Source organism: Zea mays, chromosome 2, assembly GCF_902167145.1.
Source record: "Zea mays cultivar B73 chromosome 2, Zm-B73-REFERENCE-NAM-5.0, whole genome shotgun sequence".
NCBI classification, from domain to species: Eukaryota; Viridiplantae; Streptophyta; class Magnoliopsida; order Poales; family Poaceae; genus Zea; species Zea mays.
The window spans coordinates 187,195,422-187,213,866 of NC_050097.1; positions in this window are offsets into that span (position 1 = coordinate 187,195,422).

An 18,445-nucleotide genomic window follows, 5' to 3' on the forward strand; every position below is an offset into this window, starting at 1 on the left:
GTGAAAAGCAACTCTCACTCGCACAGACAATTCTGTTACCGACAAAGAAGTCCAGATACTCGAAACAAGGGGAAAAGAAACACAGCTTTACAACACGATGGTGTGTTTGGGCCTCGGCGGCCGCAGAAAACACACACTACAAGATAATCCGATCCTGCAGGCTCGGATCTTGACAGTTGAAGGGAGCAGCAGCACCCTCGGCGTCAACTACACCTTCGGCGAGGTCCGACCCAACCTCGGACGGCGACGCGGTCGGAGGATCTCCACTCTAAAGGACGACATCATCACCACGCCCAGGCCATCGCCGCTAGGGTCTTCTCCAGGAATCCGGCTCGAGCAGACGGCTCGGCCGGTCACCCCAAGGCCTTGGCCAGCTATCCCCTGAAGACATCAGCCTGGCCCGAGGCCTCGACAACTCAATTCCGGCGTCGGTCCCGCCAGTGGACGACCCAGCCAGGCTCTGGCCGACCAAGTCTTCTTTTCGAGCCAACTCTACCTCTGTCCGTGCTGACACCGCTACCCCCGGCTTCGGCTCATCGAAGAGCGGCCGAGGGGTTCCTTTAACTAAGCAAGAGAAGCCTCGGACAGCAAGGCCGACCGAGCCGAGGGACTCCTACGCCTCCGGGATACGGATACCTCACTCGTCACCTTTGTACGGGGCGACTCACGCTTGGTGAAGCGGTTCAGAAAACCAACAGGCGAGTCTTAGTGCTCGAAAATGAGGAAAAAACACGGCTCCACGCCAAAAATACATACATGTTCAGGCCCCGACAGCCACAATGAACAAAAGACCGGCATTCAAGGTGCCATTACAAACGGAACTCCGGTTCCGTCCCTGCGGGTATGAACAACCTCCACACCGGGGAGCCTGCGGGGCGACAAGTTCCGGGCGACTCGCCAGCAACCTCTGCAGTAGCAGCTATGGTCCCAGGACGGACGCGGCCACCGGAAGGCTCTCGTTCGCGTCCCCACTCAAGGGACGCGAACCAGACATCAAAGCCAGAGAGCGGGCCGCTCCAAAGCGCACCGGCAGGTCCTCGCTCCCGTCCTCGCCACACAAGCGAGGAAGAGGACAGAATGTTGCATCCTAGCTGGGCAGCAACAGTCCACCTCCCCCGGCATGGCTGGAGGATGCCTCCTCCGCAGAGCTGGAGGATGGTTTCCACCACCAGAAGCTGGAAGAGGAGGTGGCCAGCCGACCCGTGCGGGAGGTAGAGCCCCGGCTCGCCTCGCTCTCCGCCCCAGCAAGGATGATGAACATCCTTGAAGCTGAGGGCGGGACCAAGATCGTAGTCCGGCTTGCTTCTCCCCATCCAGGGGCTGGTGGTCACCGTCTCGGGTGACCACCAGCGAGGGGATGCAGCCGGGCCGCGTGATGAAAATCCTTGAAGCCGAACGATGGCTGAAAGGTACCAACTTCCATGAAGTTGTGTTCCTCCAACGACAAGGCGGAAGGATTGCGGGTGTCCCCCATCTGGGGGCTCGGAAGGTGGAAAGACACGGTGCATAAGGGAGCGCAAAGACATGATCGCCTTTCAAGGGGGTCACCCTCCTTTTAAAGGCGACTCTCCCTACTTGTGTCCCCAGCCGTCGTGGGCTGAGTCTTCTCCAACACGCTCCAAGTTCCTCCCCCTACGGCGTGGGGGATGGGTCCCACGCGTCATGCAAACTGGCCCAGGGCAGAAGAAGCCAAACCGCCGCGCGTGGTGTATGCAACCGCCCAGCGGTTACAAGCATTCCTCCACTTTCGCCCAGACCAGCGGGTGAAAGGGCGAGCAGCCATGCAGGCGGCATGCAACCGCGCCAAGTGGGCGCGCCCCTCCGACTTCCAAAATACCCAGCATGGAGGCCCAGGCCCACGTGTCATGCAACCGGCGCGCCGGTTGCTACGTGCGAGCAACTGCACCGCCACTCGCGCCACTACCATGCCTCCTCGACTGCGGAACCAGTACCGCGACTCGAGGCAACCCTGCGTACGACCCAGCAGTGCCAGCCTGGCGCGACGGTCAATACGGCCAAAAATGGGCCGGCAGTAATGGCGGTGGCAGGCGGGCAGGAGCAGCGGTCACGTCGTCAGCCAAGCTTACGTCCCATCCAAGGGCAGCGAGAGAACCCTCTCTCACGGCGTGAAGACGGCGCGCCTGTGTTCCGTTCCTCGAACGGCTCGCGCACGCGCAACGGCCACCTCGCGCACCACCCGCCCCATCGCATTAACTCCGCGGCGGGACAGGCGGCTCCTCTGGCAGGAGAAGCGAGCGACGCTTCGCCTTCGCCATAATGACCGCGTCAAAAAAGGTACGCCACGCCATTCGATTTCGTATCCTTTTCCTTTTTCTCTTTCTCTCTCTTACAACAGGGATCGAGAAAGGGGGATACCCCGAAAAGGATCCTTCTCCGTGAAGGAAATAGGCCCCGAGCCTCACTACTGATCAGAGGTTCGAAGGCTGGCCCCTCGGAGGGGTTCAACAGCCGCCTTAGAGCGCTTGGGTTCTGCGCCCACTACTGGTCAGAGGTTCGAAGGCCGGCCCCTCGGAAGGGTTCAATGGCCGCCTCAGGCCACTCGGGCTCCGCGCCCACTACTGATCAGGGGTTTGTAGGCTGGCCCTCGAAGGGTTCACAGCCGCCTCAGACACAGAGCGAGGGATGACCCTGGGTACGTTCGATACATAACCAAGGCTCGGGCTACGCTCCCGAGGTACCCTAGGACATTTCCGAGACCCGCGAGAACGATCTTGTAACGGAATCCCATCAGAGGGAGCTGTCGGCGTTTTGAGACCGGGGGGTCCCTGAACCGACGAGTAAATTGTCGCCGCGTGCCCCAGCCCAGATGGGTCGGCGCGAGACGGAGCGCGAAGGGGGGGAGGCAGCCGGAGGGAGACGAGCGTGAGAGGTGGAAATCCCGCGGCCTTCGTGTTTGTCCCACGCCCAGGTCGGGTGCGCTTGCAGTAGGGGGTTACAAGCGTCCACGCGGGAGTGGGCGAGCGGCCTCACGCGAGCGCCGTCCCGTCCTTTCCCCGCGCGGCCAACCCTCTGTAAGAGGGCCCTGGTCCTTCCTTTTATAGGCGCAAGGAGAGGATCCAGGTGTACAATGGGGGGTGTAGCAGTGTGCTAACGTGTCTAGCGGAGGAGAGCTAGCGCCCTAAGTACATGCCATCGTGGCAGCCGGAGAGGTTTTGGCACCCAGTTCGTGTGGTGTCGTGGCCGTCGGAGGAGCGCTGGAGCTTGGCGGAAGGACAGCTGTCGGGTCCGTCGAGTCCTTGCTGACGTCCTCTTGCTTCCGTAAGGGGGCTGAGAGCCGCAGTCATCATAGAGCGTGCGGGGCGCCATCATTACTTGTCTGGCGGAGCGAGCCAGATGGGACGCCGGTCTTGTTCCTCGTAGCCTGAGTCAGCTTGGGGTAGGGTAATGATGGCGCCTCCTGTTGACGTGGTCGGTCCGTGCCCTAGGTTGGGCGATGTGGAGGCTCCTCCGAGGTCGAGGTCGAGTCTGTCTTCCGAGGCCGAGGTCGAGTCCGAGCCCCTCGGTCGGGCGAGGCGGAGACCGTCGGCTGAGGCCAGGGCTAAGTCCGAGCCCTGGGGTCGGGCGAAGCGGAGTTCGTCGTCTTCCGGGGCTGAGCCCGAGTCCGAGCCCTGGGGTCGGGCGAAGCGGAGTTCGTTGTCTTCCGGGGCTGAGCCCAAGTCCGAGCCCTGGGGTCGGGTGAAGCGGAGTTCGTCGTCTTTCGGGGCTGAGCCCGAGTCCGAGCCCTGGGGTCGGGCGATGCGGAGTTCGTCGTCTTCTGGGGCTGAGCCCGAGTCGGAGCCCTGGGGTCGGGCGAAGCGGAGTTCATCGTCTTCCGGGGCTGAGCCCGAGTCCGAGCCTTGGGGTCGGGCGAAGCGGAGTTCGTCGTCTTCCGGGGCTGAGCCCGAGTCCGAGCCCTGGGGTCGGGCGAAGCGGAGTTCGTCGTCTTCCGGGGCTGAGCCCGAGTCCGAGCCCTGGGGTCGGGCGAAGCGGAGTTTCCTATGGCGCCTGAGGCCGGGCCTGGCTGCTGTCAGCCTCACTCTGTCGAGTGGCACAACAGTCGGAGCGACGCAGGCGGCGCTGTCCTCTTGTCAGATCGGTCAGTGGAGCGGCGAAGTGACTGCGGTCACTTTGGCTCTATCGACTGGAGGGCGTGCGTCAGGATAAAGGTGTCAGACCACCTTTGCATTAAATGCTCCTGCGATTTGGTCGGTTGGCGTGGCGATTTGGCCTAGGTTGCTTCTTGGCGAAGACTAGGCCTCGGGCGAGCCGAAGGTGTGCCCGTTGCTGGAGGGGGGCCTCGGGCGAGACGTAGATCCTCCGGGGTCGGCTGCCCTTGCCCGAGGCTGGGCTCGGGCGAGGCATGATCGCGTCCCTCGAAGGGTCCACCTCTCACGCCCGTCTCCCTCCAGCTGCCTCCCCCCTTCGCGCTCCGTCTCGCGCCGACCCATCTGGGCTGGGGCACGCGACGACAATTTACTCGTCGGTCCAGGGACCCCCCGGTCTCAAAACGCCGACAGCTCCCTCTGATGGGATTCCATTACAAGATCGTTCCCGCTGGTCTCGGAAATGTCCTAGGGTACCTCAGGAGCGTAGCCCGAGCCTTGGCTATGTATCGAACGTACCCAGGGTCATCCCTCGCTCTATGTCTGAGGCGGCTGTGAACCCTTCAAGGGCCAGCCTACGAACCCCTAATCAGTAGTGGGCGCGGAGCCCGAGTGGCCTGAGGCGGCCGTTGAACCCTTCCGAGGGGCCGACCTTCGAACCTCTGACCAGTAGTGGGTGTGGAGCCCACACGCTCTGAGGCGGCTGTTAAACCCCTCCGAGGGACCAGCCTTTGAACCTCTGATCAGTAGGGAGGCTCGGGGCCTGTTTCCTTCACGGAGAAGGATCCTTTTCGGGGTATCCCCCTTTCCCGGTCCCTGTTGTAAGAGAGAGCAAGAGAAAAAGGAAAAGGATACGAAATCGAATGACGTGGCGTACCTTTTTTGACGCGGTCATTATGGCGAAGGCGAAGCGTCGCTCGCTTCCCCTGCCAGAGGCGCCGCCTGTCCCGCCGCAGAGTTAATGCGACGGGGCGAGTGGTTTGCGGGGCGGCCGTTGCGCGTGCGCGAGCCGTTCGAGGAACGGAACACGGGCGCGCCGTCTTCACGCCGTGAGAGAGGGTTCTCTCGTTGCCCCTGGATGGGACGTAAGCTTGGCTGACGACGTGACCGCTGCTCCTGCCCGCCTGCCACCACCATTACTGCCGGCCCATTTTAGGCCGTATTGACCATCGTGCCAGGCTGGCACTGCTGGGTCGTACGCAGGGTTGCCTCGAGTCGCGGTACTGGTTCCGCAGTCGAGGAGGCGTGGTAGTGGCGCGAGTGGCGGTGCAGTTGCTCGCACGTAGCAACCGGCGCGCCAGTTGCATGACGCGTGGGCCTGGGCCTCCATGCTGGGTGCGTTGGAAGTCGGAGGGGCGCGCCTACTTGGCGCGGTTGCATGCTGCCTGCATGGCTGCCCGCCCTTTCACCCGCTGGTCTGGGCGAAAGTGGAGGAATGCTTGTAACCGCTGGGCGGTTGCATGCACCGCGCGCGGCGGTTTGGCTTCTTCTGCCCTGGGCCAGTTTGCATGACGCGTGGGACCCAGCCCCCGCGCCGTAGGGTTAGGAACTTGGAGCGTGTTGGAGAAGACTCAGCCCACGACGGCTGGGGACGCAAGTAGGGAGAGTCGCCTTTAAAAGGAGGGTGACCCCCTTGAAAGGCGACCATGTCTTCGCGCTCCCTTATGCACTGTGTCTTTCCACCTTCCGAGCCCCCAGATGGGGGACACCCGCAATCCTTCCGCCTTGTCGTTGGAGGAACACAACTTCGTGGAAGTTGGTACCTTTCAGCCATCGTTCGACTTCAAGGATTTTCATCACGCGGCCCGGCTGCATCCCCTCGCCGGTGGTCACCCGAGACGGTGACCACCAGCCCCTGGATGGGGAGAAGCAAGCCGGGCTGCGATCTTGGTCCCGCCCTCAGCTTCAAGGATGTTCATCATCGTTGCTGGGGCGGAGAGCGAGGCGAGCCGGGGCTCTACCTCCCGCACGGGTCGGCTGGCCACCTCCTCTTCCAGCTTCTGGTGGTGGAAACCATCCTCCAGCTCTGCGGAGGAGGCGTCCTCCAGCCATGCCGGGGGAGGCGGACTGTTGCTGCCCAGCTAGGATGCAACATTCCGTCCTCTTCCTCGCTTGCGTGGAGAGGACGGGAGCGAGGACCTGCCGGTGTGCTTTGGAGCGGCCCGCTCTCTGGCTTTGATGTCTGGTTCGCGTCCCTTGAGCGGGGACGCGAACGAGAGCCTTCCGATGGCCGCGTCCGTCCTGGGACCATAGCTGCTGCTGCAGAGGTCGCTGGCGAGTCGCCCGGAACTTGTCGCCCCGCAGGCTCCCCGGTGTGGAGGTTGTTCATACCCGCGGGGAAGGAACCGGAGTTCCGTTTGTAATGGCACCTTGAATGCCGGTCTTTTGTTCATTGTGGCTGTCGGGGCCTGAACATGTATGTATTTTTGGCGCGGAGCCGTGTTTTTCCTCATTTTCGAGCACTAAGACTCGCCTGTTGGTTATCTAAACCGCTTCACCAAGCGTGAGTCGCCCCGGGCAAAGGTGACGAGTGAGGTATCCGTATCCCGGAGGCGTAGGAGTCCCTCGGCTCGGTCGACTTGCTGTCCGAGGCTTCTCTTGCTTAGTTAAAGGAACCCCTCGGCCGCTCTTCGATGAGCCGAAGCCGGGGGTAGCGGTGTCAGCACGGACAGAGGCAGAGTTGGCTCAAAAAGAAGACTTGGTCGGCCAGAGCCTGGCCGGGCCGTCCACTGGCGGGACCGACGCCGGAATTGAGTTGCCGAGGCCTCGGGCCGGGCTGATGTTTTCGGGGGACAGCTGGCCGAGGCCTCGGGGTGACCGGCCGAGCCGTCTGCTCGAGCCGGATTCCTGGAGAAGACCCTGGCAGCGATGGCCTGGGCGTGGTGATGATGTCGTCCTTCAGAGTGGAGATCCTCTGACCGTGTCGCCGTCCGAGGCTGGGTCGGACCTCGCCGAAGGTGTAGTTGACGCCGAGGGTGCTGCTGCTCCCTTCAACTGTCAAGATCCAAGCCTGCAGGATCGGATTATCTTGTAGTGTGTGTTTTCTGCGGCCGTCGAGGCCCAAACACACCATCGTCGTGTTGTAAAGCTGCGTTTCTTTTCCCCTTGTTTCGAGTATCTGGACTTCTTTATCGGTAATAGAATTGTCTGTGCGAGCGAGAGTTGCTTTTCACGGAAGGCGATGAGTGAGGTATCCGTATCCCGGAGGCGTAGGAATCCCTCGGCTCGGTCGGCCTTGCCGCTTACGCGCACTCTTACCCGTCCATAGGGTTCTGTCACCGACGCAGTCGAGAAGGCCCGAAAAATCGTTCCGGCAGAGGAGCTTTCGAGCGCGAAGACTTGTTCGGTCCGCAGAATCACTTATCCGAGCGCGAGTTACTTATCGCAGAAGGTGATGAGTGAGGTATCCGTATCCCAGAGGCGTAGGAGTCCCTCGGCTCGGTCAGCCTTGGCTGCTTACGTGCACTCCGTGGTTTTCAGGATCCACTTTCGAAGTAGTCGAGAAGCACGAAAGACATTCTGGCAGAAAAGATCTTTTTTCGAGGAAAATTTCGACGCAGAGGGGGTTCCCCCCTTTTAGCCCCCGAGGGAGGGTCAGGCTTTGCCGAGGCAAGGTTGACCCTTCCTTGATGACTAAACTTTGCGTGGGAACGAGGTATACGAACAACTTGAAAGCATCTTAAGGGTAGAAGCAACGTAGCTGTTGGATGTTCCAAGCGTTGCTGTAGACCTTGCCTTGACTGTTGGCCAGCTTGTACGTTCCGGGCTTCAAAACTTTGGCGATGACGAACGGCCCTTCCCAGGGAGGCGTGAGCTTGTGCCGCCCTCGGGCGTCTTGTCGCAGCCGAAGCACCAGGTCGCCCACCTGGAGGTCTCGGGACCGAACCCCTCGGGCGTGGTAGCATCGCAGGGACTGCTGGTACCGTGCCGAGTGTAGTAAGGCCATGTCCCGAGCCTCTTCCAGCTGGTCCAATGAGTCTTCTCGACTAACTTGATTGCTTTGGTCGGCGTAGGCCCTCGTCCTCGGGGAACCGTATTCTAAGTCTGTGGGCAAGATGGCCTCGACCCCATAGACTAGAAAGAACGGTGTGAAGCTCGTGGCTCGGCTCGGCGTTGTCCTCAGGCTCCAGACCACCGAGGGGAGTTCCTTCATCCATCTCTTGCCGAATTTGTTGAGGTCGTTGTAGATCCGAGGCTTGAGCCCTTGTAGAATCATGCCGTTGGCACGTTCTACCTGCCCATTCGTCATGGGGTGAGCCACGGCGGCCCAGTCCACCCGGATGTGGTGATCCTCGCAGATGTCCAGGAACTTTCTGCCGGTGAACTGGGTGCCGTTGTCGGTGATGATGGAGTTCGGGACCCCAAAACGATGGATGATGTTGGTGAAGAATGCCACCGCCTGTTCGGACCCGATGCTGTTTAGGGGTCGGACCTCGATCCACTTGGAGAATTTGTCGATGGCGACCAACAGGTGCGTGTAGCCCCCGGGTGCCTTTTGCAAGGGGCCGACGAGGTCCAGACCCCACACAGAAAAAGGCCAGGTGATGGGTATCGTCTGCAGAGCCTGAGCGGGCAGGTGGGTCTGCCTCGCGTAGAACTGACACCCTTCGCAGGTGCGGACAATTCTAGTGGCGTCGGCCACCACCGTCGGCCAGTAGAAACCTTGTCGGAAGGTGTTTCCAACAAGGGCTCGAGGTGCTGTGTGATGGCCGCAAGCCCCCGAGTGTATCTCTTGTTGGAGCTCCTGACCTTCGGCGATGGAAATGCATCGCTGGAGGATGCATGAGGGGCTGCGGTGGTAGAGATCCTTCCCATCTCCCAGCAAGACGAATGACTTGGCGCGCCGCGCCAACCGCCGAGCTTCGGCTCGGTCGAGGGGTAGCTCTCCTCGGTGGAGATATTGCAGGTACGGGGTCTGCCAGTTTCGACTAGGCGTGACCCCGCTCCGCTCCTCCTCGATGCGCAGTGCCTCACCCTCGGGGGCCGAGGGTACCTCGGGCTGAGCTGAGGGTGCCTTGGGTTGAGCCGAGGGTACCTCGGACTGTGCCAAGGGTACCTCAGACTGAGCCGAGGGTACCTCGGACTGAGCCGAGGGTACCTCGGGCTCGGGCATGTCGTCGATCTTGACGGAGGGTTGATGCAGGTCTCGGGAGAAGACGTCCGGGGGAACCATTGTTCGCCCCGAGGCTATTTTAGCCAGCTCGTCCTCAGTCTCGTTGTAGCGCCGGGCGATGTGGTTGAGCTCGAGCCCGTAGAACTTGTCTTCCAGGCGCCGAACCTCATCGCAGTAGGCCTCCATCTTCGGGTCGCGGCAGTGGGAGTTCTTCATGACTTGGTCGATGACGAGTTGCGATCACCGCGAGCGTCGAGGCGTCGGACCCCTAGCTCGATGGCGATGCGCAACCCGTTGACCAGAGCCTCGTACTCAACCACATTGTTGGACGCTGAGAAATGGAGGCGTAGCACGTAGCGTAGGTGCTTCCCGAGGGGCGAGATGAAGAGCAGGCCTGCCCCTGCCCCTGTCTTCATCAGCGACCCGTCGAAGAACATGGTCCAGAGTTCTGGTTGGATCGGAGCTGTTGGGAGCTGGGTGTCGACCCATTCAACCACGAAGTCCGCCAAGACCTGGGACTTGATGGCCTTCCGAGGGGCGAACGAGATCGCTTCGCCCATGATTTCCACCGCCCACTTTGCAATTCTACCCGAGGCCTCTCGGCACTGGATGATCTCCCCCAGGGGGAAGGATGACACCACAGTTATCGGATGAGACTCGAAGTAGTGTCGCAACTTCCGCCGCGTCAGGATCACCGCGTATAGCAGCTTCTGAATTTGTGGGTAGCGGATCTTGGTCTCGGACAGTACCTTGCTGATGAAGTATACTGGCCTCTAGACGGGCAATGCATGCCCCTCTTCTCGTCTCTCAACCACAATCGCGGCGCTAACCACCTGAGTGGTCGCGGCGACGTAGATCAAGAGGGCTTCTCCGGCAGCGGGAGGCACCAAGATGGGCGCGTTCGTGAGGAGCGCCTTCAGGTTCCCGAGGGCTTCCTCGGCCTCAGGGGTCCAAGTGAAGCACTCGGCCTTCCTTAAGAGGCGGTACAGAGGCAGGCCTCTTTTGCCGAGGCGCGAGATGAAGCGGCTCAGAGCCGCAAGGCATCCCATGACTCTCTGTACGCCTTTCAAGTCCTTGATGGGCCCCATGCTGGTGATGGCCGCGATCTTCTCCGGGTTGGCCTCGATGCCCCGCTCGAAGACGATGAACCCCAAGAGCATGCCTCGGGGAACCCCGAAGACACACTTCTCGGGATTGAGCTTCACGCCTTTCGCCTTGAGACATCGGAATGTCACTTCAAGGTCGGAAAGGAGGTCGGAGGCTTTCCTCGTCTTGACTACGATGTCATCGACGTAGGCCTCGACCGTTCGGCCAATGTGTTCGCCGAACACATGGTTCATGCACCGTTGGTACGTTGCACCCGCATTCCTCAAGCCGAACGGCATGGTGACATAGCAGTACATGCCGAAGGGTGTAATGAAAGAAGTCGTGAGCTGGTCGGACTCTTTCATCCTGATCTGGTGATACCCTGAGTAGGCATCGAGGAAAGACAGGGTTTCGCACCCAGCAGTGGAATCCATGATTTGGTCGATGCGAGGAAGAGGGTAGGGAACCTTCGGACATGCTTTGTTTAGACCAGTGTAGTCTACACACATCCGCCATTTCCCTCCTTTCTTTCTCACAAGCACAGGGTTGGCAAGCCATTCGGGATGGAATACCTCTTTGATGAACCCTGCCGCCATTAGCTTGTGGATCTCCTCGCCTATGGCTCTGCGCTTTTCTTCGTCGAATCGGCGCAGAGGCTGCTTCACGGGTCGGGCTCCAGCTCGGATATCCAGCGAGTGCTCGGTGACATCCCTCGGTATGCCGGGCATGTCTGAGGGACTCCACGCGAAAACGTCGGCGTTCGCGCGGAGAAAGTCGACGAGCACTGCTTCCTATTTGGGATCGAGCTCGGAGCCGATCCGGATCTGCTTGGAGGCGTCGCTGCTGGGGTCGAGGGGGACGGACTTAACCGTCTCCGCTGGCTCGAAGTTGTCGGCGTGGCGCTTCACGTCTGGCACCTCCTTAGAGAGGCTCTCCAGGTCGGCGATGAGGGCCTCGGATTCGGCGAGGGCCTCGGCGTACTCCACGCACTCCACGTCGCATTTGAACGCGTGTCGGTACGTGGGGCCGACGGTGATGACCCCATTGGGGCCCGACATCTTGAGCTTGAGGTAGGTGTAGTTGGGGACGGCCATGAACTTCGCGTAGCATGGCCTCCCCAGCACTGCGTGGTAGGTTCCTCGGAACCCGACCACCTCGAACGTGAGGGTCTCCCTTCTGAAGTTGGAGGGCGTCCCAAAGCAGACGGGAAGATCGAGTTGTCCTAGGGGCTGGGCGCGCTTCCCGGGGATGATCTCGTGGAAAGGTGCAGCGCCTGCCCGGACCGAGGACAGATCAACACGCAGGAGCCTGAGGGTCTCGGCATAGATGATGTTGAGGCTGCTGCCTCCGTCCATGAGGACCTTGGTGAGCCTGACGTCGCCGATGACGAGGTCGACAACGAGCGGGTATTTCCCCGGGCTCGGCACGCGGTCGGGGTGGTCGGCTCGGTCGAAGGTGATGGGCTTGTCGGACCAGTCTAGGTAGACTGGCGCCGCCACCTTTACCGAACAGACCTCCCGACGCTCTTGCTTGCGGTGCCGAGCCGAGGCGTTCGCCGCTTGCCCACTGTAGATCATGAAGCAGTCGCGGACCTTGGGGAACTCTCCTGCCCAGTGATCTTCCTTCTTATCGTCGTCGCGAGCCCTGCCACCCTCCGCGGGTGGCTCGGCCCTGTGGAAATGGCGCCGAAGCATGGCGCACTCCTCAAGGGTATGCTTGACGGGCCCCTGATGATAGGGGCACGACTCCTTGAGCATCTTGTCGAAGAGGTTGGCACCTCCGAGGGGTTTTTGAGGGTTCTTGTACTCGACGGCGGCGACAAGGTCCGCGTCGGCGGTGTCGCGTTTCGCTTGCGACTTCTTCTTGCCTTTCTTCTTAGCGCCACGCTGAGTTGACGCCTTGGGGGCATCTTCCGGTGGGCGACCCTGGGGCTGCTTGTCCTTCCGGAAGATAGCCTCAACCGCCTCCTGGCCAGAGGCGAACTTGGTGGCGATGTCCATCAGCTCGCTCGCCCTGGTGGGGGTCTTGCGACCCAGCTTGCTCACCAGGTCGCGGCAGGTGGTGCCGGCGAGGAACGCGCCGATGACATCTGAATCGGTGATGTTGGGAAGCTCGGTGCGCTGCTTCGAGAATCGCCGGATGTAGTCCCAAAGAGACTCTCTCGGCTGCTGTCGGCAGCTTTGGAGGTCCCAGGAGTTTCCAGGGCGCACGTACGTGCCCTGGAAATTGCCGGCGAAGGCTTGGACCAGGTTGTCCCAGTTGGAGATCTGCCTCGGAGGCAGGTGCTCCAACCAGGCGCGAGTGGTGTCGGAGAGGAACAGGGGGAGGTTGCGGATGATGAGGTTGTCATCGTCCGTTCCACCCAGTTGGCAGGCCAGCCGGTAGTCCGCGAGCCACAGTTCCGGTCTCGTCTCCCCCGAGTACTTTGTGATAGTAGTCGGGGTTCGGAACCGGGTCGGGAACGGCGCCCGTCGTATGGCGCGGCTGAAAGCCTGTAGACCGGGTGGTTCGGGCGAGGGACTCCGATCCTCCCCGCTGTCGTAGCGTCCCCCACGCCTGGGGTGGTAGCCTCGACGCACCCTCTCGTCGAGGTGGGCCCGACGGTTGTGGTGATGGTGCTCGTTGCCAAGGCGACCCGGGGCCGCAGGCGCTGTGTTGCGCGTGCGCCCGGTGTGGACCGAGGTTTCCCGCATGAACCGGGAAGTCGCGGCGCGATGTTCCGAGGGGTACCCCTGCCTTCGGGAGGCGGAGCTTTCGGCCCATCGGACAGCGGCGTCCTCCAGGAGATTCTTGAGCTCTCCCTGAATTCGCCGCCCCTCGGTAGTTGATGGCTCCGGCATCGCGCGGAGAAGCATTGCCGCTGCAGCCAGGTTCTGGCCGACTCCACTGGAAGTGGGTGGCGGCCTTACCCTGACATCGTCGGCGATGCGGTGCTGGATACCCTGGGGTAGATGACGCACTTCTCCGGCCGGAGGTTGGCCCGCCCATTCCTGCCCGACGTCCCGGCGGATCGGCTCAAGTGTTCCTGCTCCCTCGTCGAGCCTGGCCTGCACCCCGCGGATTTGCTCGAGCTGTGGGCCATGACCCCGCCGGAACGGGGACCACAGCTAGCTCCCGTAGGATGTCAACGCGAGGCACAGGCCTAGGGAGATCACCGTTCTCAGGCGTACCAAGATGGTTGCCTTCGGAGGGACCCCCTAGATCGACGTGGAAACATTCACGACTTGGGTCGCAGTCCTCGTCGCCGAGGCTGCGGCTACCGTCAGAACAGTCAGAATGGCAATAGTCACACGCGGTCATAAAGTCCCGCATGGCACTGGGGTTACCAAGTCTGGAGAAATCCCAACAGAAGTCGGGCTCGTCATCTTCCTCGGACCCCGAGGGCCCGTAGGTCGAGACGTCTGTCAGCCGGTCCCAGGGTGACCGTATACGATACCCCAGAGGGTTTGGACTCGCCTCTACGAGAGCGCCCACCAAAGCGAAGTCACTTGGCGGGTCGAGGGCGAATCCAAAAGGCGTGAGATGGGAATCGGTTGGTACCTCTTGGTCGACGGGCGGTGACGAAGTCACGTCAGGGGCTGACTGCACCATCGTCTCAGGTGCGAGGGTGGCGCCCAGCAAGTCCTTTGTGAGTGTGCTGGCGTCGTCCGTTTGCTTGGGATTGGCGTGTTGCGAGGAGACATCGCTCGTCTTCGTCTCAGGCGCGAGGTCGATGCCCGACGTGCCCCCCGTTGGGGCGCCGGCGCCGTCGACTCGCTCGACAGCCGACGAGGTGCCGCCTCCTGCTTGGCCTTGGTTGCCCCGCCTCCTCCTCCGTCGGCGGGGGAGAGGACGTGGCAAGCTCGAATGTTGTTCTTCCACCACGCGGGGAAGACGTCGTCGATTCCGCCGCCGGCGAGCGAGCTGTCGGCCGCCGTTGTCGTTGTCGCATGGCGGGGGAAGACGTATCATGTCGTAGCTGTCGTCGAGGGACATGAACTCAAGACTCCCGAAACGGAGCACCATCCTAGGCTGGAAAGGTTGCTGGAGACCGCCCATCTGGAGCTTGACGGGAAGCTGTTCGTCAACACGCAGCAGGCCCCTACCTGGCGCGCCAACTGTCGGCGTTTCGAGACCGGGGGGTCCCTGGACCGACGAGTAAATTGTCACCGCGTGCCCCAGCCCAGATGGGTCGGCGCGAGACGGAGCGCGAAGGGGGGAGGCAGTCGAAGGGAGATGGGCGTGAGAGGTGGAAATCCCGCGGCCTTCGTGTTTGTCCCGCGCCCAGGTCGGGTGTGCTTGCAGTAGGGGGTTACAAGCGTCCACGCGGGAGGGAGCGAGCGGCCTCACGCGAGCGCCGTCCCGTCCTTTCCCCGCGCGGCCAACCCTCTGTAAGAGGGCCCTGGTCCTTCCTTTTATAGGCGCAAGGAGAGGATCCAGGTGTACAATGGGGGTGTAGCAGTGTGCTAACGTGTCTAGCGGAGGAGAGCTAGCGCCCTAAGTACATGCCATCGTGGCAGCCGGAGAGGTTTTGGCACCCAGTTCGTGTGGTGTCGTGGCCGTCGGAGGAGCGCTGGAGCCTGGCGGAAGTACAGCTGTCGGGGCCGTCGAGTCCTTGCTGACGTCCTCTTGCTTCCGTAAGGGGGCTGAGAGCCGCCGTCGTCATAGAGCATGCGGGGCGCCATCATTACTTGTCTGGCGGAGCGAGCCAGATGGGACGCCGGTCTTGTTCCCCGTAGCCTGAGTCAGCTTGGGGTAGGGTAATGATGGCGCCTCCTATTGACTCATGCTGACTCAGGCTACGGGGAACAAGACCGGCGTCCCATCTGGCTCGCTCCGCCAGACAAGTAATGATGGCGCCCCGCACGCTCTATGACGACGGCGGCTCTCAGCCCCCTTACGGAAGCAAGAGGACGTCAGCAAGGACTCGACGGCCCCGAAAGCTGTCCTTCCGCCAGGCTCCAGCGCTCCTCCGACGGCCACGACACCACACGAACCGGGTGCCAAAACCTCTCCGGCTGCCACAATGGCATGTACTTAGGGCGCTAGCTCTCCTCCGCTAGACACGTTAGCACACTGCTACACCCCCCATTGTACACCTGGATCCTCTCCTTGCGCCTATAAAAGGAAGGACCAGGGCCCTCTTACAGAGGGTTGGCCCCGCGGGGAAAGGACGGGACGGCGCTCGCGTGAGGCCGCTCGCTCCCTCCCGCGTGGACGCTTGTAACCCCCTACTGCAAGCGCACCCGACCTGGGCGCGAGACAAACACGAAGGCCGCGGGATTTCCACCTCTCACGCCCGTCTCCCTCCGGCTGCCTCCCCCTTCGCACTCCGTCTCGCGCCGACCCATCTGGGCTGGGGCACGCGGTGACAATTTACTCGTCGGTCCAGGGACCCTCGGTCTCGAAACGCCGACAAAACTGATAATAAAAGTATAATCATGAATAAAATGTATCTCTATACCCAAAACCACATAAAGCAATAGCAGGTACTACCCAAAAATTCAGTGGTGAACAAGGTATAAAGATAGTCAAACTAGGGTAACCTATTGGGTCCCATCAAAATTAACCTATGCAGATCATTATGATTAATCATAACATGATTGGGTAAAAAGAAGTGATCAAGGGCACAACTTGCCTGAGACTTGAGATTCCAGGTACTGACTTGCTCTTCAAGTGGCTCGTGTCCTCACTGCTAAACGTAGCAATACAAACAAACATGGTATAGACAAATTTAACATCACACCAAACATAAGAATAAACTGCATAATAATAATCTATGTGTCGCTACGAGATCGCGAGATCGAGAACCGCTAAATTCGGGGCTACGGTTATGAAGTTACGGTTTTCCGAAGATCCACGTGGTTAAATATAGCATAGACTAAGTGCAACATTTTAACCTATATTTCATGACAAAACAAAGTTACCAGATGATAATAAATATTATTGTGAGACTAATGCAACTAGAATAGATCAAAACGGAGTTGCGGTGATTGAATTATGAATTTCTCGAGCTATGGAGTACATGGTATAGATTAATTCCGATGAATAATTTAAATTCATGTTTCATTGCTAAACAGAGGTACTAAGTGGTATACAATATGAAAACAAAATTAATGTCTCTGGAACTAATTAATTTGGAGCTAAAATGAATTTAATATGAATTATATAAGTCTCGGGATTTATTTTTGTATTAAAAATCTATTTCTCATATTAATTTTTCTATTTTTATTGTTCTCTGGACTGGGCATCAAAAACAGAGGAACACAGGGGTTAATTCGCAAAAATTTCCCAAGATTCAGGATCCACCCAGAGATGGACAGCGGGTCGTTTTCTATAAAGGACAGGGGCACTATTGCAAAATGCCATGACGAAGGGGTATCGTGCGCACAGAGACGCCAGATTAGGTTTGGACGGCCCAGATCAATCGTAGAAGGGGGCATTCCTAGATCTAATCTGAGCCGCCTCCATGAGATCAAACGGCCACGATTTAGTTTTGTTAGAGTCAATCCTGACCACCGATCCGATCTAGCGGCCGAGCTTATACGCGTGAAGGGGTACGTCGACACCTAATCCCAGCGGCCCAACTGGATCCAACGGCGCACGCACCATCTTCCTCCCGACGGCGCAACAGCCACTGGTGCCCAGTTCCCCGGCGGCGCTGCTCGTCGGCGACATACACAGGCCATGCCAGATGCTAGATCCCCATTGAAGCTGAGCGCTAAATGAAGAGGGAGACAAGGCGCAATCATAGGAGGGAAACTCATCGCGCCACGTCCACAGCGCATGGCAGAATCACGGCATGCATGAAGCTCCTATGACGAATTTCGCGAGCTCGAGTCAGTATCCACCCGTGGAGACGCCCTGAGGAGATCCTGCGCACACCGACGATGCCTCCCCATGTCTTCGAGGTCGGGGCGGTGGCCCATTCGGCGGTCAACCGCGGCGGGTTGTGTTTCCGCCGTGCTCTCAATCACCGACGAGCAATTGGTACGCCCCCAGTAAATAATCTCGTCTGGGAAGACCCTAACGACGCGCGGATGGCACTGGTGGAGGACCAGGGGGTGCGGCGGCTAGATTTTATAGCCAAGTTGCAGAATCCGCACGCGCATTAACGCAACAAGAATCGGCTGGTTGTTACGGCCGAGGTCTTCGGAGTCCATCCATGGCGCGCGAGAGCTTGGGGAGAAGGTGGGCCTAACCAGTGGACCCATGCTGCCAGCGGCTGCCCAGCGCACGCAAGCCGAGCAGTGGGGTTTTGGTTGGGCCGCGCAAATGGTGATGTAGAGTGGGCCGAGAAGGGGAAATTCCAGCCCATATATGTATTCCCTCTTTTTTATATTTTCTGTTTTCTCTATTTTTCCATAGATTTGAGTTCAAATTTGCTTTAAAATTCAAACACCAGTTAAATGCAGCAAACAAAGAACCTCAACATGAATTTATGATGTATTTTATTTATTTATTGGTTAATTATCCCCCTAAATGAATGCTCCTATATGCATAATTCACAAGGGATTGATTTACACATTACTTATTTAATTTAGGAGAATTTTAATATCAAGTCTTCATTATGATTTATTTTTCTTTTGATCCAAATATTTCTAAGGAGTGCTCTAATATTTATACTTATATAATACTTATTAACTTAAATAAAGGATAATTCATTTAAGAATCCCTTGTATTGAATCTTTATTATAAAACGTTTTATTTTAGGAGATGTGACTTCAAAAGTTTTGAAAGAAGAGATATAAAAATATTCTAACTCCAAATCTTTGGAAAATATTACATAATTCACAAAATGAGATTTTTGAGGTGTTACAAATCCTACCCCCTTAAAAATAATCTCGTCCTCGAGATTAGTAGAAAAGGGTTGCAACCAGTTTGGTTTAGGAATCAAAAGTTTTGTTTCAAGTTTTTTTATACTCGCTAGTATATGATTTGGAAAATATAGATATATATGTTTAGCCGTCTGTTATGTCAGATGAGGTACAATTATGGCAAGTATAGGTTATGGCAAGGAAGAGTATAATAAGGAAAGACTTCATCCAAGGTGGTAAATCTTGAATCATCTCGTGATCTGATTTGACTCCTATTCTTCCATGTCGAGGTTGGTCTCCTCCTTCTTGCTCTTTGGCGTCTCCATCCGGGTTTGGGACAAGAGGCT